Genomic DNA, 27,799 nt, shown 5'->3' with positions numbered 1-27,799 from the left:
TTTGGGATCACTATACAATGTTGAGACCCATTTGGTAAACACCTGACCAACGCCAAACCTTTCCAATACGTAAAACAAATATGACCATTCGACCCTATCAAATGCCTTTTCCGCGTCTAATGAAACCACTACTCCTGGTATCTTTCCCTGATGACGGGCTTGAATCATATTCAAAACCCTTCTAATATTATTGGATGATCTATGGCCCTTAATAAACCCCCGTCTGATCCTCCTTTGTAATATGTGGCAGTACCCTTTCTAGTCTCAGTGCTAACGTTTTAGAAAGGATTTTAAAATCTACATTTAGCAAGGATAATGGTCTATATGATGTACAATCTTCTGGATCCTTTCCTTTTTTAAGGATAAGAGAGATATTTGCCTCTTTCAGCGAAGGCGGGAGACAGCCCTGATTATATGCAGTTATACATGTCCATAAGTGGACGAGCCAATATTTCTGTAAATTCTTTGTAGAATTCAGCTTGAAAACCATCTGGGCCCGGTGCCTTACCACTCTGAAGTTGCCTAATTGCACCAAGTATTTCTTGGACTGTAAGAGGAGCATTTAGGACCGATACTTCTTCCGGATTTCGGCCTGGAAAGGTCAAATTTTTAAAACATGACTGCATCCTCCTCGTCCTATCTTCATAATCCTGCGATTTATATAACTCAGAATAAAATTCTCTAAAGATCGCATTAATCTTTTTATGATCATGAGTTAAAATACCCGCACCTTCCTTGATAGACGTAATAGTCTGAGGGGCCTTTTTTTTTCTTTGCAAGAAATGCTAAATATCTCCCCGGTTTGTCGCCATATTCACATAACCTTTGTTTTGCAAATAATATATATACACATACATACACATACATCCCTCATATATACATAAAATAATAAAAGAAAACAACCCCAAGCGGGGGGGAGAAAATCAAATCCCTCTCCCTACCCCGCATGATAATATTAAACAGTAAAGTAATATTTCCCTCTTAGCCGTTTGAGTAAGCGTAGTGTTTAGAGCTGTCCTAAGAGCCGAAATCCTTTGCAATTTAATAATAGAAGGTCTATCAGTGTATGCTGTTTCAGCTGCTTTTAAGCGAGCTTCGAGCAGACGCTGTTGTTCTCCCTTCAATTTCTTCTGGGTCGCTGAATAGGAGATGATCAAACCTCGCGTGTCAGCTTTGATGGTCTCCCACATCATTGATGGGTTGCGAGCTGTACCTGAATTAATTTCTAAAAACATTTTAAATTCTTGAGAGAAGTACTTTACAAATTTACTATCTTTCATTAGGAAGGGGTCCATACGCCAATGCTGAGGGGATGTCCCATTGTTCCTCGCCTTAGTTTCCATATATACAGCAGCGTGATCGGAAATTGCTATACTACCTATTTTACAGGATGATATGGAATTTTAAAAAATCGAGGGGGCGAAAAACGTATCAATTCAGGTATGACATTTATGTGGATTGGAGTAAAAAGAAAAATCTCTGCCCTGTGGATGAAGACATCTCCATACATCTTCTAATCCTAATTCTTTGTTCGGATCCATCAATTGTCTAGATCTGGGAGATACTCCTGCAGTACTCTTGGGAATCCTATCTATTTCCGGATCCATAATACAATTAAAGGCTCCCCCTATAATTATATGACGGGCACCAAAAGCCATCAATTTTGAAAAGGCTTCCGTTATCAATTTAAAGGGGTGTGCCGGAGGGCAGTACAAATTTGAAATCCCATATTCCTCTCCATTTATGAGGGCTTTAATCAAAATATATCGTCCAGATTCGTCTTTTATCTGCTTTAGGATTTTGAAAGGGAAATTCTTTCGGACAAGAATAACAACTCCCCTGCTTTTTGAGCTAAAAGAAGAAACAAAGGCCTGATCAAATCCACCCTGTCATAATTTCAAGTGTTCTTTATCCGACAGGTGTGTCTCCTGTAGGAGAGCTATATCAACTCTTTCCTTCTTAAGATTTGATAATATTTTCTTCCTTTTGACTGGCGAATTACTCTCCTTGACATTCCAAGTGCACCACTTAACCGACTGATCAACCATAATCATCTGGGCCAATCCGAGATCCCTCGGGAGGGGGAACCCTATCCAGAACATCCCGAGCGTAGAGCATATAAAATTTACAAAAATAACGCCTCTCTAATACGCCCACAACAATACAATAAAAAACCATTTCTAAAAAAAAATAAAACGTATCTAAGTGGAGATTTTCCCCTTGTTCCCGGGGGTGTCACTTCCTCTCCAAAAGTCCATCATATCCTCTCCCAACCAATGCCCCACCCTTGACCCAGACGCTCCTCAATAAAATGAGAATTCAAATATAATACAAAGCTAGAGTTAACAGTGAGCACCCGACCCCCACCCACACCAACACCTGGATATATTTGGTAATGTTAATACCATATATAAATATATAACTATAAAATTACCACCTCAACAAATAATAATTAAATATAATACAAAATAACAAGGGAAAGCAACCCTGCTCCGAGAGACAGAAGTAAATTTGAATAAGGTAACCACCTCCCCCCACCAACACCAACCAAACCCCCAGCTTTTTTTTTAATATATATCCCAGCTTTTTTATATATATATACACACATACACACACACACACATATATACATACATACATCCCTCATATATACATAAAATAATAAAAGAAAACAACCCCAAGGGGGGGAGAAAATCAAATCCCTCTCCCTACCCCGCATGATAATATTAAACAGTAAAGTAAAGTAAGAGGAAAAAAAAGGGGGGATACAAACCAAAGTGGGGTGAAAGGCAAACCAACATCCATTATGCCTTACAGTTTATCTAAGAAAGTCTAAGAATTCCTTAGTCTTTTCTGGCGATCCAAAGTTATATATGAATCCTTCATGGTTAAAGTGTAACGTCGCTGGGTAGTGGAAGGAGTACTGAATATTTAAGTCCCTGAAACGCTTCTTCGCCTCGTCGAATGCCTTCCTCTTTCGAACCAGAGCCGGGGAAAAGTCCTGGAATAACATGATCTTGGATCCTTTATAGATCATAGCTTGGGGGTCTTTTCCACCCTTACCTGGCCTGATCCAGCTTCCAGATTTAAAAGCTGTGGCAGCCACTGCTCCAGGAATACTGTAAGCTGGCCTTCCTCTTCCCGTTTGAGAAGGCCCAACAAACGAATATTTTTTTGACGACCTCGATTATCGAGGTCGTCAATGTTATTCTCTAAGGTTCGGACTCGCTGTTCGAGAGTCCAGACCTGATCCACAGCCGATTGTGCTGCAGTTTCGGAGGTCGCGGCCTTTAGCTCCGCCCCTCCGACTCGGCGCTCGATTTCTTTAATGTCTTGGTCGTGCTTCTGCAGCGCGGCCGAGAGTGAGTCCCGTCGACTTCGGGACTCCTCGATAAACGCGTCGATCTTCGCGTCCAGCTTGGAGATCATCTCCACAAGGCTTGCCCCTGTAGGTAAGTCCCCCTGGGCGGCTGTGGACACCTCTGCTGGAGCTGGAGAGGGTGGGGGAGGGGGTCCTGCTTGTTGAGAGCTGCGGGCTCCCTTCCCTTTAGTCATTTTAACTAAAGATTAGATTGTTTAAGTTTAATATGAAACAACTAATTAAATTAAGCAACTATTATCAATGATTTGGTGAGTGTGGTGGGGGTGGGTGACCCACTTTACCCAAGTCTTGGGAGGAGCACTGTAGATTCAGACTTGCTAGTTGCCACCATCTTGGATTCCCCTCAGAAATGAGCAGCTTTAAAACAAAAACTGGTAATGTATGAGTGTGATGGAGTATAAGCCTGTGTGCGTGTTGGGTGGTGTGTGTCTGTGTCCGAGAGAGAGCGTGTACACGAGAGAGGTATAGATAAAAGTGAGGAATTGCACTTTGCTTTAATAAAAAGGGGAGGACTTGTAGCAGTTACTGGCGGGGCCCTGGGTTATGTTGTAGAACAGAGACATGGGGTTGTGGTTCAGGTACATAGTTCTTTGAAAGTTGCATCACTGGTAGACAGAGTTGTTAAGAGTTGATTAGCCCACTTGCCTTCATTGTTCACACCTTCATTAGATTACTCACAATGTGGAAACAGGCCCTTCGGCCCAACAAGTCCACACCGCCCCGCCAAAGTGCAACCCACCCATTCCCCTACATTTACCCCTTACCTAACACTACGGGCAATTTAGCATGGCCAATTCACCTGACCTACACGTCTTTGGACTGTGGGAGGAAAGCGGAGCACCCGGAGGAAACCAACGCAGACACGGGGAGAACGTGCAAACTCCATACAGTCAGTCGCCTGAGGTGTGAATTGAACCCGGGTCTCTGGCACTGTGAGGCAGCAGTGCTAACCACTGTGCCACCGTGCCGCCCGCACCGTTGAATATTGGAGTTGGGACATCATTTGAAATTATACAGGATGTTGGTGAGGCCACTTTTAGAACACTGAGTACAGTTCTGGTCGCCCTGTTATAGGAAGAATACTATTAGAGAAGGTTCGGTAAAGATGTACCAGGATGTTGTCAGGACTGAAGGGTTTGAGTTATAAGGAGAGGCTGAGACTTTATTCACTGGAGTGGAGGAGGTTGAGGGGTGACCTTATTGAGATTTGTAAAATCATGAGGGGTGTCGGCAAGGTGAGTAGCAAAAATAGTGAGGAGCATGTTTGGTTATGTCGAGTCCTAAATAAATAAATATTGGCTCTACCGTTTCTTTTTCTCCTATTGGCATTTGGACACTTAAATTTGTCAGTAATCGCAGCATTGCCACAGAGTGTACAACGCATGCTCCTCGGTGTCAGCAAGAACGGCGCATGCTCCTAGCTGTCCGCTGCAACGGGGCGCGACCTTCTTTAGAAGCTAATGGGGAGCCTTGGAGGACCGGAAGTAGGGTAGTCCTCCTGCCAATGAGAACATCCACTATTGTCTGAATGCGGAAGTTGTCCCATGAGCTTCTGAAGCTGCTGCACCTCTCTCTCTGAAAGAAGATTGAGCTTCACTCCAGACTACAACTTCCTTCCTCTGTTTCACATTGTGAGTACGGCACTCTCTTTTCCATTTCTTTATTTCATTGTGGGCTTCGATTGTTGACTCGCAGCAACTGAATGTAAAGACAGTGAATCCAGGGAGGAGCAGACTCAGGAAATGTTGATCCAGATCAGTGTCTCAGTTGGCAAAAACAGTCTCACAGTGTGAAGTTATAGCCTTTGCTGTGGGGGGAAAAAACAGCAGAAAGGAAGTGCATTGTTTAAATGGTGATATATTGGGATGTGGGGAAAGTGAGGACTGCAGGTGTTGAAGATCAGAGTCAAAAAGTGTGGCAGCTTCCAAGGAGCAGGAGAGTCAACATTTCGGACCCGAGCCCTTCATTGGGAATGCCGTGTGGATGTACAAAGGGGCCTCAGCGTCCTCCTACACCAGTCACTGCCTGTTGTGAGACAGGTGCAGCAAGCAATCAGCAAGGCAAGTGTAATATTAGCAAGAGGAATTGAGTTCAGAAGTGGGGATGCCTTCCTGCTGTTCGGGGGTGGGGTGGGGTGTCATTAAATATATTCAAGGCTGAACTCCTCTGATTTTTGAACAACAAAGAGGTGGATGTTTCTGGGGGAAGGCAAGAAAATGGTTTCAAGACCAGTATAGAACAGTTACAGAGTCAGACAGCATAGAAACAGACCCTTCAGCCCAACTAGTCCGTGCTGACTATGTTCACAAACTAAACTCGTTCCACCTGCCTGTGTTTGGCCCATATCCCTCCGAACCTTTCCTATTCATGTCCTTATCCAAACATCTTATAAACGTTGTTACTGTACCTGCATCCACCATTTCCTCTGGACATTCATTCCACACACAAACCACTCTCTCAAAGGAAAAAGGTGCTCCTCATATCTATCTTAAAATCTTTCTCCTCGCACCTTAAAAATTTGCTCCTAATCTTGAAACGACACCTGCCATTCACCTCCTCTATGATTTTATAATTCTCTATAATGTTGCATCTCAACCTCCTGTGTTCCATTGAAAACATCCCAGCCTATCCACCTAGATGTCGGTAGATTATTATCTAGTTATGATCTGTTCAAAGCTTGTGCAGGCTTGAAAGACCAACTGACCTACTCCTGCTCCCAACTCTCCCACTATGTCCAGGACAGTAAGAGACGATAAGACAGGAGCATACATTTGGCCATTCACCACATCAGGTCTGCTCATAGCATTCAATTGTGGCTGATCAGTTTGTCAACCCCATTCACCTGCTTTCTCCCAATACCTCTCGATCCCCTTGATACTCAAGAACCTATCTATTTTAGTTTTAAATATCCTCAGTGACCTGGCCTCCACAGCCTTCTGTGTCAAGGAATTCCATAGATTCACCACTCTCTGGCTGAAGTTTTTCCTTTTCTCCATTCTAAAAGGTCCTCTGGTCCTAGTCTCTCTTACCAATTGATACATCTGTCCAATGTCCAGGTCGTTCAGTATTATGTATGTTTCAATTAGACCCCCCCCCCCTGGTGAGTGTAGGCCTGTTAATCAGCATGAACCAGACCCTTCAGGATGAGGTACAGCAGGGATTAGGTTCAGCAAACTGAGAATGGAGGGAGAGTGTGTGGGATGGAGATTTTCAGCCTCTCTGGAATAAGGGAGGAAAAAGCGATAAATCAGAACTGATCGGATGGGCTGATCGGCCAAAGAGTGGCAGGTGGAGTTTAATTAGAGAAATGTGAGGTTTGCATTTTGGTCAAGCAATCCAGGCAAGACTTACACAGTTAAGGGGAGTGTTGCAGAACAAAGAGACCTTGGTATGTTTTCCTTTATTGGTCAGAGCATTGAGTACAGGATTTGGGAAGTCCTGTTGCTGTTGTGCAGGACACTTTTGGTCTCCCTGCATTCAGTTCTGGTCTCCCTGCAATAGGAAAGATGTCGTGAAACTTTCAAAGGGGTGGGAAAACTTTTATAAGGCTTGTTGGCAGAGTTGGAACGTTTGAGGTACAGGGAGAGGCTGATAGGCCAGGGATATTTTCCTTGGAGCATCAGAGGTTGAGGTGTGACCTTATAAAAATATATAAGGGGCATGGATCAGGCAAGGTCTTTTCCCCAGGATAGGGGAGTCCAGAACTAGAAGAACATCGGTTTAAGGTGAATGGGGAAAGGGAAGTGAGTAGAAACTTTTTCATGCAGAGCGTGGTGGATGTATGGAACCTGCTGCCAGAGGAAGTCGTGGAGGCTGGCATAATGACACAATATAAAAGGCATCTGCATATATGAAGAGCAAGGGTTTAGAGGGATATGGGCCAAATGCTGGCAAATGGAACTACGTTAATTTAGGATGTCTGGCTGGCATCTGTCTAGGTTAGGGTGGATTAGCCATAGGATGTGCAGGTTAGGTGCATTAGTAAGGGTTAAATGCAGAGCAATAGGGGTTGGGGAATGGGTGTGGGTGGGTTACCCTTTGGAGGGTCGGTGTGGACTCCCTGGGCTGAGTGGCCTGCTTCCACACGATGGAGCTTCTCGGAAGGGAAGATGTTTTGCAAACTGCGCAGGTCCTCTGTGGACCAGATGGCCGCCGTCCGGAGCAGGGCTCAGAGGGATATGGGCCAAGTGCTGGCAAATGGGACTAGATTAATTTCGGATATCTGGTCAGCACCAAAGAGTTTGATCCAAGTGTCTGTTTCTATGCTGTATATCTGTGACTCTGGCTTTCCACAAACATTTGCCACATCTTTACGTTCAGTTTCTCTCTGGTGTCTATGTTAATACCTTGATGTCTCACTTTGCTCCCCCGCTTCCCGGGGACGTTAACCATTTTGTGTCTGGTTCTTCTTCAAGAAGCTGCATTGCAGGTTCACCCTGAATTGACACTCTTCCCAACTGCCCCGAGTGTGGGAAAGCCTTCCGGAATTCCTTGAACCTGCTCAGGCACCAGCGGCTCCACACTGGGGAAAGGCCCTTCAGCTGCCCTGAGTGCGGGAAGGCCTTTGTCCGGGCCTCCCACCTCCTGACCCACCAGCGGGTCCACACGGGGCAGAGGCCCTTCAGCTGTCCTGAGTGTGGGAAGTGATTTACCCAGGCCTCCAACTTGCTGACCCACCAGCGGGTCCACACAGAGGAAAGGCCCTTGAGCCGACCCGAGTGCTGGAAAGGCTTCATCTGCTCCTCCCACTTGCGGAGGCACCAGCGAGTTCACGTGCCACCGCAGGGGGATTGAAGGAGCGACGGCCCAGTGCCATTATTGACTGGACTATCAACCCAGTTCCGGGGACTCCTGGGTTTGAATTCCACCGGGGCAGATGGTGGAATTAGAATTTGGTCAGAAATCTGGAGTTCAGAATCTAACGGTGAAACCATTTTCGGGGGTTGGGGGTGGTGAAACCCCCATCAGATTCACTCACGTCCTTTTTAGGGAAGGAAACTGTCGTGGTGGGAGAGGATTCACTCAGTCGTTCCAGCTATCTCCTTTTTCCTGGTGTGGCCTACTATACGTGACTCTAGACCCACAACAGTCTGGTTGACTCTGCCCTGCCACCCCCCCCCCCTCCACTGGCAAATGCGTGGAGAGAAACTTACTTGGCATCAAGGTATGGGTTGAAATTGGTGAGTGAGGCAGTATTTCCTTTGGGTTACGGCTGTAGCAAGGAACCAATTACAAAGGGATAACTCTGTGCTGACCAATAGTAGAGGAAGAGAGGCGGAGGGGGTGGCAGTGTGAGCGCTTTGACCTTGAGCTGCTTATTTAAAAAAAACAACTTTTCCACGGCTTTTTGGTGAGGGGGGTGCGGGGGTGGAATCTGAATCTGTAACAAAGTTGGGTCACAATAAAGGTTACCTGAACTTACTTACTGCAAGACTCAGGCTCTCATTGAAAGTTTTGAGCTCCAAGAGGTTTTTGTTTTAAAGCTGCTCATTTTTTTGCAGCCTCCTGTAGCGAGTTCCCAATGTTGTGTATCAGATGGGGCAGTGAATGAGGAGCTAGTCTTGTTAGAAATTGTACATTTTTTGAGTGCAGGTACAGCATCGTTTCATCGGCATTGTAAAGTTTCCTGGCAGCACCAACAGGTGTGGGCTGTGTTCACTAGATACGCGTATCTTTACAATTAAGAATACCTAAAATGATATATTCAGAAACATAGCTGAAGTCTGAAAGCATGTTAAATTTAAGAGCTGTTGAAACCTTTCTGAAACTTGCACTGAATTATATGCAGTTTAACCACAGCTCAGGACAGGTTGGAAGGGGTGAATGGCCTTTTCCTAGTCTTGTGATATTGGTTCTGACTAGCATGGAAACAAGCCCTTCAGTCCACACCGACCAGCTATTCTAACTTCACCTAGTGACCCATTTGCCAGAATTTGGCCAATGTCCCTCTAAACCCTTCCTATTTATATCCCCATCCAGATGCCTTTTAAATGCTGTAATTATATTGGCCTTCACCACTTCCTCTGGCAGCTCATTCCATAAACGCACCACCCTCCGCGTGAAAAGGTTGCCCCTTAGGTCCCTCACAAATCTTACACCCCACCCCCAACCCTAAATCTATGCCCTCTAGTTCTGGACACCCCCCTACCCCCAAACCTGGGGAAAAGAGATACAAAAGTTCATTTTCTCCCCCCACAGGATAAAGAGTTGCCCAGAGGCAGGGAGTTTCACTCTGAACCCCTCAAGACCAGTTCTGCATAGTGACATCAACAATGGAACGAGGGGGTGGGGTTAGGTGTCTGGGTAATGGGGTGAGGCCAAGCCGAAAGCAGTCCCTGCACCATTTGCAAAAATCCCAACCCGAGGAATCCGCCCGAGGCAGATGGGAAACGGAAGCCTTTCCCACAGTTGCCACACTTCCACGGTTTCTCCACGGAACGGGATTCCACGGGTTTCTCCATGGCTGAAGCTTCAGATGTACACAAACGCGTGTGGAGCCCTTTCCCAGGCCATATAACTGTTTCAGGCTCCACACTCAGTGCGCTGCAACAGTAGGGTCTCTCATCCAGTCCCACTGATGCTGAAAATCTACTCAAACAGGAATCAAAAAGCTTTGCTCCTTCTCACAGACTCATAGTTGAAAATTGTTGTGGTCCCGATGGATTGAGTGACTGTCAGGCATTGACGTCAAATAAGGACTGCAGACGCTGGAGAGTCAGAGTCGAAAAGTGTGGCGCTGGAAAAGCACAGCAGATCAGGCAGCATCAGAGGAGCAGGAGAGTCAACATTTCAGGCATAAGGCCTTCATCTGTTGATTTTGAAACTTCCGTCTTCAGATCTTCAAATACTCTGTAAAGAGAGATTACAAAGCTCATCACTGTCAGTGCAGGGTAGAAATTCTGAACAAGCAATTCTACTTTCTATGGAATATTCTTGTGTTCTGTTATTCCACAAAATTGAAAGCACCATCCCACTCTCTCTCCCCCTCTGTTCTCACTCCGCTCTAGCTAATTCTCCTGAAGGTGCTGATTCAGGATCTTACAGGGGCAGAAAAGCAAAAACGTCAAGACTGACTTCTCTTTGCATTTTGGATAATTCCACCTGAAAGTTAATATCTTTCACGACACTGGGATACCGCTGAGAGTGAGCAGGTCTGATTTTGGGAAGCAAAGAAAAGTGTGTCAATTCAGGGTGAATCGGGAATGCAGCTTCTTGAGGAAGGACCAGACACGAGATGGTTAACGTCCTCAGGAAGGTGGGAGCAAAATGAGATGTCAAGCCATTAACACCGACATTAGAGAGAAAGTGGACCTATTGACGTTGCAAATGTTAGTGGAAAGCCAGAGTCATAGAGATGTACAGCACAGAAACAGACCCTTTGGTCCAACTCATCAGTACCAACCAGGTATTCTAAATTAATCCAGTCCCATTTGTCAGCACTTGGCCTATGTCCTCTAAACCCTTCCTATTCAGATACCCATCCAGATGCCTTTTAAGTGCTGTAATTGTACCAGCCATCACCATTTCCTCTGGCAGCTCATTCCTTACATACAGCACCCTCTGAACATAGGAGTTGCCCCTTAGGTTCCTCTTAAATCTCACCCTCACCCTGAACCTATGACCCATCCAGGGAAAAGATCTTTTCTATTTCCCTTTTTCCATGCCTCTCATGATTTTATAAACGGTTGTAGGGTCACCGTCAGCCTTTGAAAACTCAACAGAAAACAGCTCCACCCTGTTCAGCTCAAACCCTGACAACGTCCTTGTCAATCTTATCTGAATCCTTTCAGGTTTCACAACATCCTTCCTCTAGCAGAGAGACCAGAACTGCACACAATACTCCAAAAGTAGCCAAACAAATGTCCTGGAGAGTGCACAACGTAATCTCCCAACTCCAATCCTCAGAGGACTGGGAAAGTTTTCAAAACTCACAAAAGACAACCGGGAAAGAATGGAGGGACAAACAGATCTTTTGCGGGTCAGCTTGGAACATCAGGGCGGGGGGAAATGGGAATGAGGGAAAGAAGCTGAATGTGCTGGAGCAAGGTGGAGGAAGAACAGAGGATGCAAAACCGGTTTGAAGCTGCAATGAGGAATATTGCATGTGCTGTACTTGTACCTGTTGCAGTTACTGGTGGGAATCGGGTGCATTTTAAACATCAAAACTGAAAAGCTATCTCCTCCTCCCGCCTTCCCAACGTCGATCCCTCTGTCCCTCCTCACCCGGGTAACTAAGACACATACCTGAGTTTGTGGAGTCTCCTCCCTCCCTGCATTCACTCCAGTTGCTACAAGTGAATAGATTTCCCCTCCCCACATGTCTGTCTCCCTCCCAGGATGAAGAGTTGCCCAGAAAGAGTGAGATTCACTCACGGACAGGGCCACTTCCCTGCTGTGACATCAACATATCAAGAGACGAGTCACAGTTTGCAAAACCCCTTCCCTTCAGAGAACCCTCAGTGTGGAAGCAGGCCACAGGGCCTAAAGACTCCATACCGACCCTCTGAAGGTTAACCCACCCACACCCATTCCCCTACACCTGTTGCTCTACATTTACCCCGTCTAACCTGCACATCCCTGGGCACTAAATAATTCAGCATGGCCAATCCACCCTAACCTGCACGTGCCTGGGCACTATGGGTAATTTGGCATAGCCAATCGCCCCGAACCTGCACATACAAATTCACCCCCATGGACGTGTGCGTGTGTTTGCACGAAAGAGAAACAAAAATCTACATCAGTATATCTCTGCCTATTTGAGAACAGGTGCCTTACTTCTGTTGTAAATATTGTTGTAAATCATAGCTGGGTGCTAATAGTTCGATGGAAGGGAGACAAAATTCCCCAAGTAGGGCACCATGAGAATCCTGGGAGAGCCCTATTTCTGGTTTACTTCTGAATGAACAAACATTAAGCATAAGCACCTATTTATTTCTAATTTTGTTTCATTTTTCTTGTTTAATTCCCTGTTATGACTACACTCTGTGCCTGGATGGTTGACAGGCTGGGAGATTGTAGGTTGGGGCATGATTACTGAATGTTTTATTGTTCCAGAAGGGGTAATAGGGAACAGGGAGATCAACAGAGGACAGAGAAATCAGGACCTGAAATCCGAGGTGACACCAGACTACCCTTTGATCAGTGCTTTGATAAGCAGTGCCAACCCTCTACCTTTACCGAGCTTCCCATCTGACTATCCCCTTGATATTCAGGATCCAATCCTTGCCATCCTGAAGCCATGTCTCTGTAAGGAGTCTCGGATCATAATTATTCTCTTCAATGTGTTCTGTCAACTCATTCACTTTTGTTACAATGCAGCACACATTCAGACACACTGTTTTTAGTTTCAATTTTTGTGACCTTTAAAATCCAGTTTTGATTGCTGGTACATTTACTCCCCTTGTCCCTTTCTATCACACTCTGATGTTCATTTTCCACATCACTATACTGCTCACTGGCCTTGATTTGGATTGGCCATGCTAAATTGCCCAGAATGTCCAGGGACGTGTCGGTTAGGTGGGTTAGCCATGGGAAATGCAGGGTTATAGTTTCATAGTAATAGAAGCAGGAGTCGGCCATTTGGCCCATCCAGCCTGCTCCACCATTCATTAAAATCATGGCTGATCTATCCATCAACTCAGCTCCTCCTCCCTGCATTGTCCCAACTACCCTTCATTCCCCTACCATTGCAAATACCCTTTCAACTGTGTATTGAGTTTAGAGTCATAGCGATGTACAGCATGGAAACAGACCCTTTGGTCCAACCCGTCCCATGCCGACCAGATATCCCAACCCAATCTTGTCCCACCTGCCAGCACCCAAACAATATCTCTCCAAACCCTTCCTATTCATATACCCATCCGAATGCCTCTTAAATGTTGCAATTGCACCAGTCTCCACAACTTCCTCTGGCAGGTCATTCCATACACACACCAGCCTCTGTGTTAAAAAGTTGCCCCTTTGGTCTCTTTCATATCTTTCCCTTCTCACCCTAAACCTTTGACCTCTAGTTCTGGACTCCCCCACCCCAGGGAAAAGATTTTGTCTATTTATCCTATCCATGCCCCTTATGATTTTATAAACCTCTATACGGTCACCCTTCAGCCTCTGATGCTCCAGGGAAAACAGTCCCAGCCTGTTCAGTCACTCCCTGTAGCTCAGATCCTCCAACTCTGGCAACATCCTTGTACATCTTTTCTGAACCCTTTCAAGTTTCACAACATCTTTCGCATATGAAGGAGACCAGAATTGCACGCAATATTCCAACAGTGGCCTAACCAATGTCCTGTACAGTCACAACATGACCTCTTGACTCCTGTACTCAATACTCTGACCAATAAAAGAAAGCATACCAAACACCATCTTCACTATCCTATCGACCTGTGACTCCACTTTCAAGGAGCTATGAATCTGCACTCCAAGGTCTCTCTTAGTGAAAATGCCTCTACTGCTTCCGTGGTCAGAGAATTCCATAGATTCACTACTCTCTGGGAAGAGCAGTTCCTCCTCATCTCGGTCTTAAATCTGCTCCTAATCTTGAGGCCTGGTCTCATCCAGCAGCAGAAATGACTCGATAGGGTAGGGCTTTATCCCCACAGTGCAACAAATTCCCACCTTGCATCAAAATCCCGGATGTACTTACTTACTCACTCAGTTGCTGTCTCATAAATGTAAGATTTCATTGTAACTTCTGCTCCCATTAAGGGCAAAACATCTCCGAAAGCTGCTCTGAAACTTCAGCCTTCACAATCGCACCTCTGCTTTCACCGAATAAGATTAGAGTCATACAGCACGGGAACAGCCCATTTGGTACAACTCGTCCATGCCGACCAGATATCCAAAATTCATCTTGTCCCATTTGCTAGCATTTGGCCCACATCCCTCTGCATCTGGATGGGTACATGAATAGGAAGGGTTTTGAGGAATATGGGCCACATGCTGGCAAATGGAATAGATTGAGTTCGGATATATGATTGGCATAGACGAGTTGGGCTGAAGGACTCCAACTGTCTTCGGTGAAAGCAGAAGTGTGGTTGTGAAGACAGGGCTTTCAGAGCAACTTTCAAAGATGCTTTGCCCTTCCTGGGATCGGAAGAAGTTAGAATGAAATCTTTCATTTGTGAGACAGCAAGCAACTAAGTGAGTACATCCGGGATTTTGGTGGAAAGTGGGAATTCATTGCACTGAGAGGATGAAGCCCTACCCTATCCAGTCACTTCTGCTGGTGGCTGAGACTAGGCCCCAAGCTTTGGGGGAGTAGGTTTAGGACAGAGATGAGGAGGAGGAAGTGAGGGCTGCTGCTTTTCCCAGAGAGTAGTGTATCTGCGGAACTCTCTGCCCGAGGAAGCAGGCTCCAATATGCCCCGGTCCTAATTCTTCAGCTTGACGTACCTGTGACTGTAAACTTTGAAGTGCTTTGGTTAACTGCAAATATTTCCCACTTGTCCAACAATCCAGTGTCAGCTGTTTCAGTCATTGGGATGGTTTTGATTCAGCTACTAAATACATCTACTCTTATTAGACAATATTCATAACAATGTACGCGAGGTGATACTATATAAGCAAGTTGTAGACAATTTAAAAAGGCCGACCAAGCAAGGAGGTGGTTAACAAACACAGGGCATCCCTCTTCGAGTATGCACCTTGTTTGTTTACAAATTAAACATGCTTCAGATCTTTTCCTAGCTGCTTTCCGAAAATCTGTGTGGCACCAGGTTTGAGAGTGTTAACAATAATGTACATCATCAACTGAAATATGCAGCAGCAAAGAATGAACACAAACCAGTCCAGCAGGGGGCACCCATGTTTTGGTTTGAGTATTGAGGGAGTACCCTTTTTGAGACCCCTGTGATATCAGTACCATACCCAGGCTAATGTGCATTGAAACCAGATTATGAAGTGTTAACTTTCCTGCAAACTTCTGCCTGTGTGTGTCTCTCTGTAACATTTTCCAACTTGCTTCATATCTGAGTTTGTCAGCTTTTCTTTCTTCCTTCCTTCCTTCCAAGGCTAATAAGGCACTCACATTCCAGAGCAGCCCAAGTTAGGGAGTTGAGCCTCATAAATCCTGGCTGTGACACATTGCTGCTTAACCAAGTGTGCAAACTCTATATACCTTTTCCTTGTTCCATTTGCAAATCGAACACTTTTCAACACAAGTTGTTTGTGTCTCTGCATGAGTCCATAACCCAGGGAAATACAACAGAGTGTTTAATAGTTGCCCAATGTGTCCTGTATGCCAAATTCATTCAAATAGGGTTTCACCTCTCGTAACCCTGGGGTAAGCAAATTCATTATTACTAACTTTGTAAAGCACAAGTGCTCTCAGCAGTATTCCGTCCAGACGCTAGGACCCTGTTGAGTTCTCTCACTGGTATCTTGTGGCTGAGTAGGGAGAATTGTATCAACATTTCTAACAGCACTTTTGTCCCTGGCCAGCTTTCCTCTTTATTTTGGACACAACAAAAGCAGCAACCACCCTCTATATTTCATCTCTGAAAGGATATCGGCCGGTGACCTGGCAGGACCAGGGTACCTCCTGCCTGACTCGCCAACTGTGGGGGATGGAAATAAAGCCCCATGTCAGGAAAGAATTTGTTTATCAGGAAGCAGCACAGCTGCAAGGCCAACCGTCTCGCTGAACCTGGGAAACACAAACTTTAGCAAGCAGGCACTAAGCCGAGATTCAAAATGGTTCCCAGGCTTTAATATGTGACCAAATGGCTGACCCAAATCTAATAATTCTCCCACATCATCGCAGGGAATTAAACAAGAAAAATGAAACAAAATGAGAAATAAATAGGCGATCGTGCTTAATGATTGTTCATTATGAAGTAAACAGGAAATAGCAGTCTCCCAGGATTCTTATGGTGCCCTACTTGAGGAATTCTGTCCAACAAGTTTAATTGGAAGCACTAACTTTCGGAGTGCAGCTCCTTCATCAGGGGATTGTGGAATATAAGATTGTAAGACACAGAATTTATTGCAACAGTTTATAGTGTGATGTGACTGAAATTATATATTGAAAAAGACCCGGATTGTTTGTTAAGTCTCTCATCTGTTCGAATGACCATGATAGTTTCAGTTCTTTCAAATGTAAATCACAAAACCTTTTAAAATAGTTAAATCCTCAAGTGAACTTTACCAATTGGTGTCGCGTCAGCCTAGATAATGTATTGAAGGTGTGAGCTCCCCTGTGTGAGACTGTCTGTGCCACAATGGTTAAACTGACTTACAGAATCTTACATGGATTCATGCAGTTTTTGAGCAAAGTAAGACATAATTCTGCAAGTACAATTTCACCCAGCAAACTTTGTGTGTGTGTGGGGTGGGGGGGGGGGGGGGGAGGGGGGGGAAGAGATGTATATTTGCAGATACATTCTATGTGCATTTTTCAAAGGAAAAATCTGCAGGCAGTCAATACATGTAATAGTTTGTCAATTCGACTTTGGAAACAGAACCAGTCTGACTCAAGATTGGGATACAGGCAGACTCTGACCTCACACCTTTAATGCATTGTCTGAGCTGAGATAAGACCATAAGGCAGAGGAGCGGAAGTAAGGCCATTCAGCCCATCGAGTTCATGGTTTGAGCTTTTGCTATAAAACCTTGTTATCTTGAGAAGGTGCAAACAAGATGTTCTGTGATTTACATTGTAATGAGACCTGTAACCTATTTGAAAAGGTGGAAGACTGAACAATCCAGCTTTGTTCAATATACCATTTCAGTGGCAGGACACTGGAATGTTTTGCTCTAAATTGTGTCTTAGGATCTTATCCTCCACAACCACCTGATGAAGAGGCAGCACTCCAAAAGTTACTGCTTCCAAAGAAGCCTGTTGGACTACAACCTGGAGTTGTGTGATTCTAGAATCTGGTTTCTAGTATCTGCAGTCCTTGTTTTTACCTAGTTGATTTTAACCCTACAGTGAATCCTCTTGCAAGGATGCCTGCCTTGAAGAAGTTTTCCTCCTCTCTCTACAAAAATCTCAAGGAATCCCTCTCCCACTGCAACTCCCAACACGTTTCCTCTGCCCTGAAGCTCTTTGACCATGTCCTCAAACAGACTCGCTACCACAGCCACATTTGTTTCCTCAGTGCCTGCCTCCGTAATCAACTCATCCTACACAGACTCCGGACCACCTTCAAACCAGCAGAGTTCAGATCTGAACCCTGCAGGCTCTCTGCCTCTATTCCTCATTAAGGGCTTTTGCCCAAAACGTCGATTTTGCTGCTCCTCGGATGCTGCCTGAACTGCTGTGCTTTTCCAGCACCACTAATCCAAAATCTGGTTTCCAGCATCTGCAGTCATTGTTTTTCCCCATGCTAAATTAGGTTTAATATGCAGGTAAGGTGCATGACTCGGGGATAAATGAAGAGCAATGGGGACAGGGGAATGGGTGTGGGTGGGTGACCCTTGGGAGGGTCGGTGAGGCCGAGTGGCCTGCTTCCACACTGTGGGGATTCTCTGAAGGGAGGGGATTTTTGGAAAGTGTGTTTCGTCCTCCCCGTGTGCTGCAGGCGCAGCGCATGCGCAGTGCGGGGTCCCGCTGTGGGCCATGCCCCGCCCCCTAAGCCGTCAGTTTTCCTCACCCCGCCCCTAGTTTATATGTGACGTCACAAGGCGGAAGTGTCTCTGTCAGTTTCAAAGTGAATCTCCCGCCCTCTGGCCGACTCTTCATCCTGGGAGGGAGACAGAGATGGGAGGAGGGGAAATTGGTCACTTGTAGCAACTGGAGTGAATGCAGGGAGGGAGCAGCCTCCGCAAACTCAGGTATGTGTCTTAGTTACCCGGGTGAGGAGGGACTGAAGGATAGAGATTGGGAAGGGGGAGGGCTGGATATCTCCTGTTTTGATGTTTAAAATGCACCCGATTCCCACCAGTAACTGCAACAGGTACAAGTACAGCACATGCAATATTCCTCATTGCAGCTTCAAGCCGGCTTTGCATCCTCTGTTCTTCCTCCACCTTGCTTCAGCACATTCAGCTTCTTTCCCTCATTCCCATTTCCCCCCGCCCTGATGTTCCAAGCTGATCCGCAAAAGATCGGTTTGTCCCTCCATTCTTTCCCGGTGGCGTCCATTACTCTTGTCTATTTCTTGCCTTATTCAGCCTTGTGCGTGAACAAAGTGTTAGCGTATATCCCCTTTCACCGCCAGCTGCTTCCTCGTTTGTGAAAGCAACATTTCCTCCCATTTTTCGCCGACACCGAGCCTTCTGACCTCCCTGATTGTGTTTTTTTTTGTTTTTGCACAAGCAGGAAACAGATGCTTATAACTGTTTGTACAAGCATGTCTAGCTTAACCTCCACCCCCTCCCCTCACAGCACCTTATCTGTTTGTGTGCAACATCTACCATTTCCAGGCACATTTCATGTATGCACATTTTAGCTAATACAAAAGCAATTTTTCATTCTTGTTAACTCCACTCTTGGCTGAAACAATTATACACTGGCGTCAGTTCATTTACCTTGCAGAAGCAATTATGGTTGCAGAAGTAACACTGCTTTAACTGTATCCCACAGGGGTGACCCTACAACCTTGTATAAATAATGTGGGGCATGGCGAGGGTAAATAGACAAGATCTTTGATCTGGGATTGCTCATAGGTTTAGGGTGAGATTTAAAAGAAACCTAAGGGGCAACTCCTATGCACAGAGGGTGGTGTGTGTAAAGAATGAGCTGCCAGAGGAAGTGGTGACTGCTGGTACAATTACAACCTTTAAAAGGTATCTGGATGGGTATATGTTGGGAAACATTTAGAGGGGCATGGGCCAAGTGCTGGCAAATGGGACGAGATTGATTTAGGATATCTGGTCAGCATGGACTGAAGGGACTGTTTTTGTGTTGTACATCTGTGATTCTGGTTTGCTACGAATGTTTGTCACGTCTGTATGTTCAGTTTTTCCCTGGTGTTGGTGTTAATGCCTTGGTGTCTTATTTTTCTCCCCACATCCTGGGGACATTAACCATTTCCTATCTGGTTGTTCTGATCTGGGCTGCTGTCTAGATCTTCGGATTTCTGGGATTGGTCAATAAACACACCTGGAAGTGACTTTGTCAATCATACAAGCAATTGTTTATTCTTTGATATGGCCTGGACGGTAGACTCTGATCAACCCAGAAGGATTAGATTAGATTAGATTCCCAACAATGTGGAAACAGGCCCTTTGGCCCAACCAGTCCACACCGATCCTCTGAAGAGTAGCCCAACCAGACCTATCTCCCTCTAACCAATGCACCTAACATTATGGGCAGTTTAGCATGGCCAATTCACCACATCTGCACATATTTGGATTGTGGGAGGAAACCCACGCAGACATGGGGAGAATGTGCAAACTCCACCCAGCCAGCCCCCTAAGGCTGGAATCGAACCTGGGACCCTGGTGCTGTGAGGCAGCAGTGCTAACCACTGGGCCACCGATGAGTACTCCTAGAGTGCCAAAAGAATCCGCCGACTTTTAGAGTTTGGATAGAACTTATGTACATTGTTTAGAGTCAGACATTGGTTGTTACTATGTGATCATGCTCAATCAGATCCCGCAAGGTCCTCATGCATTTTTGACTTAGCCTAGGGCGGCACAGTGGCTCAGTGGTTAGCACTGCTGCCTCACAGCACCAGGTTCGATTCCAGCCTTGGGTGACCGTCTGTGTGGAGTTTGCACATTCTCCCCGTGTCTGCGTGGGTTTCCTCCGGGTGCTCCGGTTTCCTCCCAGAGTCCAAAGATGTGCAGGTCAGGTGGATTGGCCATGCTAAATTGCCCATGGTGTTAGGTACATTAGTCAGAGGGAAAATGGTTCTGGATGGGTTACTGTTTGGAGGGTCAGTGTGGACTGGTTGGGCCGAAGGGCCTGTTTCCAAACTGTAGGGAATCTAATCTAATCTAATCTAATCTAATCTATCATAATTTCTTGTAGACAACTTGTACTTGGAATCGTATTTGTCCTGTCTGGCGGTTAGGATTAAACCGTTACTTCTGCGATTGATGGTTAGGTTCACATTTGCAGTTTTTTTCACTGGATTGACATCAGTCTGTGGTTTCTTGTTTGTTCTGAGTCGTGAGTATCTGCCTGACTCAGTCCCACCGAGTTAGCCAAGCAGAAGCCATTTTGTCCTATGCCCTATGTTAAAGTGGAGATTTGAGGTGGCCCAGGGAATCCTTTGAGAACTCAGACCTATAAAGCCTCTCTCTTGGTTTGTCCTGGAGATCATACTCTTTGGAAACCTGGAATAAAAACCTCTCATCATAAAGTCCCAAAATGCAATTCAATTCAATCCATAACAGATAAGCACTAAGTTAATTCAACAGCCTCAGCACTAAAATGGTCTCTCTCTCTCGTGTCCTTTTGAAATCTCAAGACAGCAAAGAATTATTTTGTGAATGCCCTGCTTGCAAGGGGTAGTAAGAATCCGTTACAATGGACAAGCTCCACCCATTAATTACAAAGCTATGGATAGTACAGAGTCTTGTTTCAGGGTCAGATTCAAAGACTATCATTCATTTCACAAGGGAACGGCTGTGAATGTTATCACTTGGGGTCCTGTTCACACAGATTCACTGATGCTGAGGCAAACGTTCTTAATTGCCTTACAGCATCCTGTTATCACTTGGTGAGCCCAGGTGTCCCTATCTTTAAGTTCTCTCCTCTTTCTGAGCCTTCCTGCCAGTTTATTTTCTAGTGCAGTAAATGTATTTAATAATTCAGCATTACATTTTAGTCTGAATGTTTAAAGAAAAGTTTTAAGGCTATAGACTTTTTATCACCCAGATGCCCACACCCTCATTCCTCCCTTTGATTGCACCACGATCACTGAAAGAGAAGGCTAGTCCAAACAAATGCCATTCAAGGTGGTCCAGCCATCAACATCCTGTAGAGCGGCACCACCATCTTCGCAGCTCATCTGGTCATATTTATCATCGCCATCGACACATGTGGGTGAGCCATCAGATCCCAAAAGGAGCATCTTCTGGGGCAAATCTATATCACTAAGGGACCTCATAAGCCGAGCAATTAAATACCTAACAATACCAATACCGACAGACATAGCTAAATTGATAAGCCAATTGTTCCATCAGCCCGATCTGCAGTTTCCCCAATTGGTCCCTTCAGTCATTCTGTCAAGGAATGCCTGGATCTCTTCTTGTATCTTAGTAATATTGCCAGTGAGATTGGGAATGCCCACAGTGCATTTATCTTGGACAATGGTGCAGACCTCACCCTCCTGGGGGTGTATATAGTCTAAGGCATACCGATTCTGTACAGAGTAAAGACACAGGTCTGATAATCCCAGTTTACTCTGTTTCAGAGCCTCTTTAGTCTTATTTCCTCGAATGGTCAGGCCGTCAAAGAGGGAATTGCGGTTCTGTTGACTTGTCACCCCTGCCGATCCTTCCAACCCCAGGGTACTCTGGATTCCCCAGCCTATCGGGTGTCCTGTATTGTCACCCAGTCCCTTGGGATCCTTCCAGGTGGAGCAAGGTTGGCTGAGACCGACCGCTGCATCCTCCTCAGATGGAGGTTCCATCGACTTGTCCACTGGCCAGGACAAGGTACTGTTGTGGGAACAAGGGCTCCGATAGTGACCTTATGAGGGACATCTTTGCCATCCAGGATAAGGAAATTGGTAGCTTTACCTTAGCTGAAGAAATAATAGTCTGGTTTGGTTTATATTACGGAGAGTTTGTCAAAATAGGTTACTGAAATGTTACAGCAGGGGGTGTGGTCAGGTCTACAGGAGTAAAGGGTCGACGTTTTGCAAGGTACTGTTGTGGGAACAAGGGCTCCGATAGAGACCTTATGAGGGACATCTTTGCCATGTCGGACAAATAAATTGGTAGCTTTACCTTAGCTGAAGAAATAATAGTCTGGTTTGGTGTATATTAGGGAGAATTTGTCAAAATAGGTTACTGAAATGTTACAGCAGGGGGTCTGGTCAGGTCTACAGGAGTAAAGGGTCGACGTTTTGCAAGAGGAGTTGCTTGAGCGCTGTAAAAAATGGGCCAAGTGACTCGAGCACTCGCACTGTATGGGAGACAATGGTCCTCAGAATGCTGTTCCCATTGGGCTCTCCCTTAGATCTATTGTACATGGTCTTGGTGACAGTATCAGGTTCTGAAAAGAGAAAAGGCCTTTCAATGCACAAGGGAAGGGTTCCCTTCCAGGTCCATGTGCCGCACATGGCCTACTGTACCCCAGCCAGTGTTACACCAGCTGTTTGTATACACAGACCGGAGGTATTGGAAAGTGATATTTCTCTTCGCAGGGTCGGCAGTAGGAAGTCTGACAAATGGAATGGAATCGGGGATTGGGGACGGAGCAAGTAAGTCATCTCCCAATAGAGATGAGTAACATGCTACTGCCTCTGGGGTGAAGAGCGTTCTGTGGGCCTGTATAAATAAGTTGTTTGTGGATTGAGGAGTTTCCCCTATCAGGCTTCCCTTTTCTCGAGTTGGCCCGACCTGCAAAAAGGGATGGTGTTCCTGAGTAGATCATTTTTATCCTCACTAGGCTTGCCTCTGCAGGTAAAATCAAAAAGACATGGTAACGACATGGTAACTCCCACTGATTTCTACTGTCCAGATGGACCATCTGGTCTTTCTGATGTAAGAGTCCATTGCAATAATCAATCTTCATCACGTTCCACACGTCAAAGGCGTCTGGTCCGGTGCACTGGATGACATCTCCTCAGCATGGGTGGTGGATAATCTCTGATCATTCCTGGTCGCATCCATATTTAGTAGCTTTCCCCATCAGGATGTTGTATGTGATCAGAAAGGTGAGGAGATAAGCGATCCCCCACAAGTCCCTCCTCTTAGTTCAAGTATCTGTAATAAGATTAACATTAGAACAACAGCAAGATTCAAAACCTAACTGGACAGGGTCCACTCCTTTTGTTGGGATTCCAGGATTCTCTCCTCCTCTTCCCCCCTTTTGATTGGTGCAGTCAATCAATTTAAAATGGTGCAGTTAGACCCAAGCTGAGCACCCAACGACTGTGACCGCCGTAGGGGTGGGAAGTAAAACCTGGAAGGGGCCATTCCAACGAGGTTGGAGACCTTTGCCAGTCCAGTTCTTGACGAGCACCAATGAACCAGTTTCTACCCGTGACGAGGCTGAAAGGGAGGGAACGTCGCTGTAGGCCGCATGGTCCTGGGAGTGAAAGGCACGCATAACACATAGTTAGAGCAAGAACAGAACCAATCATTGCTTCGGTCATGTGGTGGAAGTGGACTGAGAAGGGAGCTGAATCGTTCCAAGGGGTACAGAGGGGGTGACCAGAGAGACTCTCAGCTGGAGACAGTCGTGTCTTGCCCACAGATATGGATCGCATCTGGAATAAGGCCACAGGGATTAGCATTACCAGGAGAGGCCAAACTCGGCCATTAATTTGGCAAATTTAGTCTTGAGCCTGGTTAAAACATTCAACAAGTCTGGCCGACTGAGGATGATAAGCACCGTGCAGTTGCCGACAAATACAAAGCTGGGAACAGAGTTCTCTGTTAATATTACCTACAAAGTGTGGTCCATTGTCCGAGCTGATGCATGCAGGTATACTGAAGTGGGTAATTATTTCCTTAAACAAAATCTACACCACAGTCTCAGCAGTAGCGTTAGGAGGAGGGTAGGCTTCAATCCACTTCGAAAAGACATCAGCAATAAGCTAAACATATATATAGCAACTCAACTCATTTCTCCAACTCAATGAAGTCCAGTTGAAGTGTCTCCAAGGGACCCTCCAGCAAGGGAGATACTTGAACTAAGAGGTAGGGCATCGCCTACCCACTGACCTGTTTGATCACGTACAACATCCTGATCGGGAAAGCCACTGACTGAGTATCGATGCGATCTGGAATGATCTGAGATTATCCTGGTGTCATTTCGTGCACCAGACCAGACGCTTTCAACGTGGGTCACTTGAGCGATGGCATGAGCTGCCAGAGGAAGTGGTGGGTGCTGATACGATGACAAGTTAAAAGGCTCCTGGACGGGCATCTGAATATGAAGGGTTCAGATGGGTCAGGGCCAAGTGATGGCAAATGGAACTGGAGTCATAGAGATGGACAGCATCTTCGGTCCAACTCGTCCTTGCTGACAAGATAGCCAACCCTATTTAGTCCCTGCTGCCAGCACCCAGCTCATATAGAGGCCAAGTGATGGCAAATGTGACTAGATTAATTTAGGATATCTGGGCAGGTTGGGCCAAAGGGTCTGTTTCCGTGCTCTGTGACTCTAATTGTCTTCAGTGGAAGCAGAAGTGTGGTTGTGAAGGCTGGACTTTCAGAGCATGTTTTGCCCTGACTGGGAGCAGAAGAGTTTGACTGAAGTGTGTTGGTGTTAATGCCTTGATGTCTCATTTTGCTCCCACCTTCTCGGGGTCATTAACCATTTTGTGTCTGGTCCTTCCTCAAGAAGCTGCATTGCAGGTTCACCCTGAATGGACACTTTTTTTTTTGCTTCCCAAAATCAGACCGGCTCACTCTCAGCAGGATCCCATCTTTATGAAAGATATTAACTTTCACGTAGAGGTATCCAAAATTCAGAGAGATGTCAGTCTTGATGTTTTTGCTTTTTCTGCCCCTGTAAGATCCTGAATCAGCACCTGCAGGGGAATTAGTTAGAGCGGAATGAGAACAGAGGGGGAGAGAGAGTGGGATGGTGCTTTTAATTTTGTGGAATAACAAAAGAATATTCCACAGAAAGTAGAATTGTTTGTTCTGAATTTCTACCCTGCACTGATAGTGATGACTTTTGTAATCTGTTTTTAACAGTGTATTTGAAAATCTGAAGACTGAAGTTTCAAAATCAACAGATGAAGGGCTTATGCCTGAAACATTGACTCTCCTGCTCCTCGGATGCTGCCTGACCTGGTGTACTTTTTCAGCACCACATTTTTCGACTGACTGTCCAGCGTCTGCAGTCCTCACTTTGATGTCAATGTCTGACAGTCACTCAATCCATCGGGACCACAACGATTTTTGACTGTGATTTCTGAGAGAGGGGTCAACGCTGCTTGGTTCCTGTTTGAGGAAGTTTTCAGCATCAGTGGGACTGGACGAGAGACCCCACTGTTGCGGCGCACTGTGCGTGGTGCCTGAAACAGTTATACGGCCTGGAAAGGCGATTTCACGGCAGGGAGGGGCTCTGCACGTGTTTCTGTGCAGCTGAAGCTGTGGCCATGGAGAAACCTGAGAAATCCCGCCCTGTGGAGGAACCGTGGAAGTGTGGCGACTGTGGGAAAGGCTTCCGTGTCCCGTCTGCCCTGGAGACTCATCGGCGCAGTCACACCGGGGAGAGGCCATTCCCCTGCACCGACTGCGGGAAGGCCTTCAGACATTCCTCCCACCTGCTGGCCCACCAGCGGGTTCACACGGGGGAGAGGCCATTCAGCTGCCCCGAGTGAGGGAAGGGCTTCAGCAAGTCCTCCCACCTGCTGAGGCACCAGTGGATCCACACCGGGGAGAGGCCGTTCACCTGCTCTCGGTGTGGGAAGGGCTTCACCTGCTCCTCCAAACTGCAGAAGCACCAATGGGTCCACACGGGGGAGAGGCCCTTCAGCTGCCCCGAGTGCGGGAAGGGCTTCACCTGCTCCTCCAACCTGCTGAGCCACCAGCGGATCCACACGGGGGAGAGGCCCTTCAGCTGCTCTCAGTGCGGGAAGGGCTTCAGCACATCTTCCTCCCTGCTGACCCACCAGCATGTCCACACCGGGGAGAGGCCGTTCACCTGCTCTCAGTGCGGGAAGGGCTTTGCCTGCTCCTCCAACCTGCGGAGCCACCAGCGTATCTACACGGGGGAGAGGCCCTTCAGCTGCCCCGAGTGCGGGAAGGCCTTCAGCACATCTTCCTCCCTGCTGACCCACCAGTGGATCCACACGGGGGAGAGGCCGTTCACCTGCTCTCAGTGCGGGAAGGGCTTCAGCACATCTTCCTCCCTGCTAGCCCACCAGCATGTCCACACGTGGATGGGGCCGTTTACCTGCTCTCAGTGTGGGAAGTGCTTCACCTGCTCCTCCAAACTGCAGAAGCACCAATGGGTCCACACGGGGGAGAGGCCCTTCAGCTGCCCCGAGTGCGGGAAGGGCTTCACCTGCTCCTCCAACCTGCTGAGCCACCAGCGGATCCACACGGGGGAGAGGCCCTTCAGCTGCTCTCAGTGCGGGAAGGGCTTCAGCACATCTTCCACCCTGCTGACCCACCAGCGTGTCCACACCGGAGAGAGGCCGTTCACCTGCTCTCAGTGTGGGAAGGGCTTCACCACCTCCTTCAACCTGCAGAGCCACCAGTGGATCCACACGGGGGAGAGGCCCTTCACCTGCTCTCAGTGCGGGAAGGGCTTCACCACCTCCTCCAACCTCCAGACCCACCAGCGGATCCACACGGGGGAGAGGCCCTTCAGCTGCCCCGAGTGCGGGAAGGCCTTCAGCAGATCTTCCACCCTGCTGACCCACCAGCGTGTCCACACGGGGGAGAGGCCGTTCACCTGCTCTCAGTGTGGGAAGGGCTTCACCTGCTCCTCCAACCTGCGGAGCCACCAGCGGATCCATACGGGGGAGAGGCCCTTCAGCTGCCCCGAGTGCGGGAAGGGCTTCACCTGCTCCTCCAACCTCCAGACCCACCAGCGGGTCCACACCGGGGAGAGGCCCTTCAGCTGCCCCGAGTGCGGGAAGGCCTTTACCCATGTCTCCACCCTGCTAAGGCACCAGCGGATCCACACGGGGGAGAGGCCATTCACCCGCTCCTCCCACCTGCGGAAGCACCAGCGAGTTCACGTGCCATCGCCGGGGGATTGAAGGAGTGACGGCCAAGGGCCATTATCGATTGGACTATCAACCCGGTTCCGGGGACTCCCGGGTTCGAATCCCACAATGACAGATGGCAGAATTGGTATTCGGTCAGAAATGTGGAGTTCGGAATCTAACGATGAGACCGTTTCAGGGAGGGGGCGGGGGAGAAAGCCCCCATCTGATTCCCTCTCCCTTGTTAGGGAAGGGAACCGCCATTGTGGGAAAGGATTCACTCAGTCGTTCCAGCTGCACCCTTTACCTGGTCTGGCCTCCATGTGACTCCAGACCCACAGCAGTCTGGTTGACTCTACACTGCCCCTTCCTGGCAAATGAGCGGGGAGAAACTGACTTGGAGACAGGGTATGGGTTGAAATTGCTGAGTGAGGCAATACTTCCTCAGGGTTACGGCTGTACCAAGGATCCGATTACAAAGGGACAACTTGGTGCTGGCCAATAGTAAAGACAGCATGGTGAGGAGGGGAAGTGTGGTGGGGGTGGGGGGAGGAGGGGAGGTGTGGTGTGTGTACTTTGACCTTGAGATGTTCAAAAAGCAGATACCTTTTCCCTGCCTTTTTTGCTGGGGGGATCTGAAGCTGTAACAAAGTTGGGTTGCAATAAAGGTTACCTGAACTTA

The 27,799-nt window shown here is 47.0% G+C and overlaps 5 protein-coding genes and 1 pseudogene across 6 annotated transcripts in view; 4 read left to right on the top strand and 2 right to left on the bottom strand.

Annotated features, from left to right (window-relative positions):
• The window catches only part of LOC148144968 (uncharacterized), a 293,614-nt gene that overhangs the window by 114,589 nt on the left and 151,226 nt on the right, over positions 1 to 27,799 (bottom strand). The window lies entirely within an intron of this gene.
• LOC148144970 (uncharacterized) overlaps positions 1 to 27,799 on the top strand; it is a 219,692-nt gene that overhangs the window by 59,862 nt on the left and 132,031 nt on the right. The window lies entirely within an intron of this gene.
• Positions 1 to 27,799, top strand: part of LOC148144973 (uncharacterized) — an 84,656-nt gene that overhangs the window by 10,833 nt on the left and 46,024 nt on the right. The window lies entirely within an intron of this gene.
• The window catches only part of LOC148144974 (uncharacterized), a 271,778-nt gene that overhangs the window by 217,477 nt on the left and 26,502 nt on the right, over positions 1 to 27,799 (bottom strand). The gene's annotated exons all lie outside the window — the stretch shown is intronic.
• LOC148144975 (uncharacterized) overlaps positions 1 to 27,799 on the top strand; it is a 199,411-nt gene extending 171,612 nt beyond the window's left edge. The window contains exon 2 of the mRNA XM_087975481.1: positions 27,678 to 27,799. The gene's annotated coding sequence lies outside the window, so the exon portion shown is untranslated. The remainder of the gene's footprint in view (positions 1 to 27,677) is intronic.
• LOC148144976 (uncharacterized) lies at positions 1,155 to 27,799 on the top strand (annotated as a pseudogene). Its single transcript, XR_015751689.1, has 4 exons — positions 1,155 to 1,440; positions 4,733 to 5,013; positions 17,310 to 17,728; positions 25,151 to 27,799. The product of XR_015751689.1 is annotated as an uncharacterized LOC148144976 (transcript).

The sequence above is a fragment of the Chiloscyllium plagiosum genome, unplaced genomic scaffold (genome assembly GCF_037043375.1).
Source record: "Chiloscyllium plagiosum isolate Xiang-an unplaced genomic scaffold, Cpla_swu_hap1 HiC_scaffold_27, whole genome shotgun sequence".
NCBI lineage: Eukaryota > Metazoa > Chordata > Chondrichthyes > Orectolobiformes > Hemiscylliidae > Chiloscyllium > Chiloscyllium plagiosum.
Note: the sequence above shows the minus strand (reverse complement) of the source record. Positions and strands in the feature narration are given on the sequence as shown.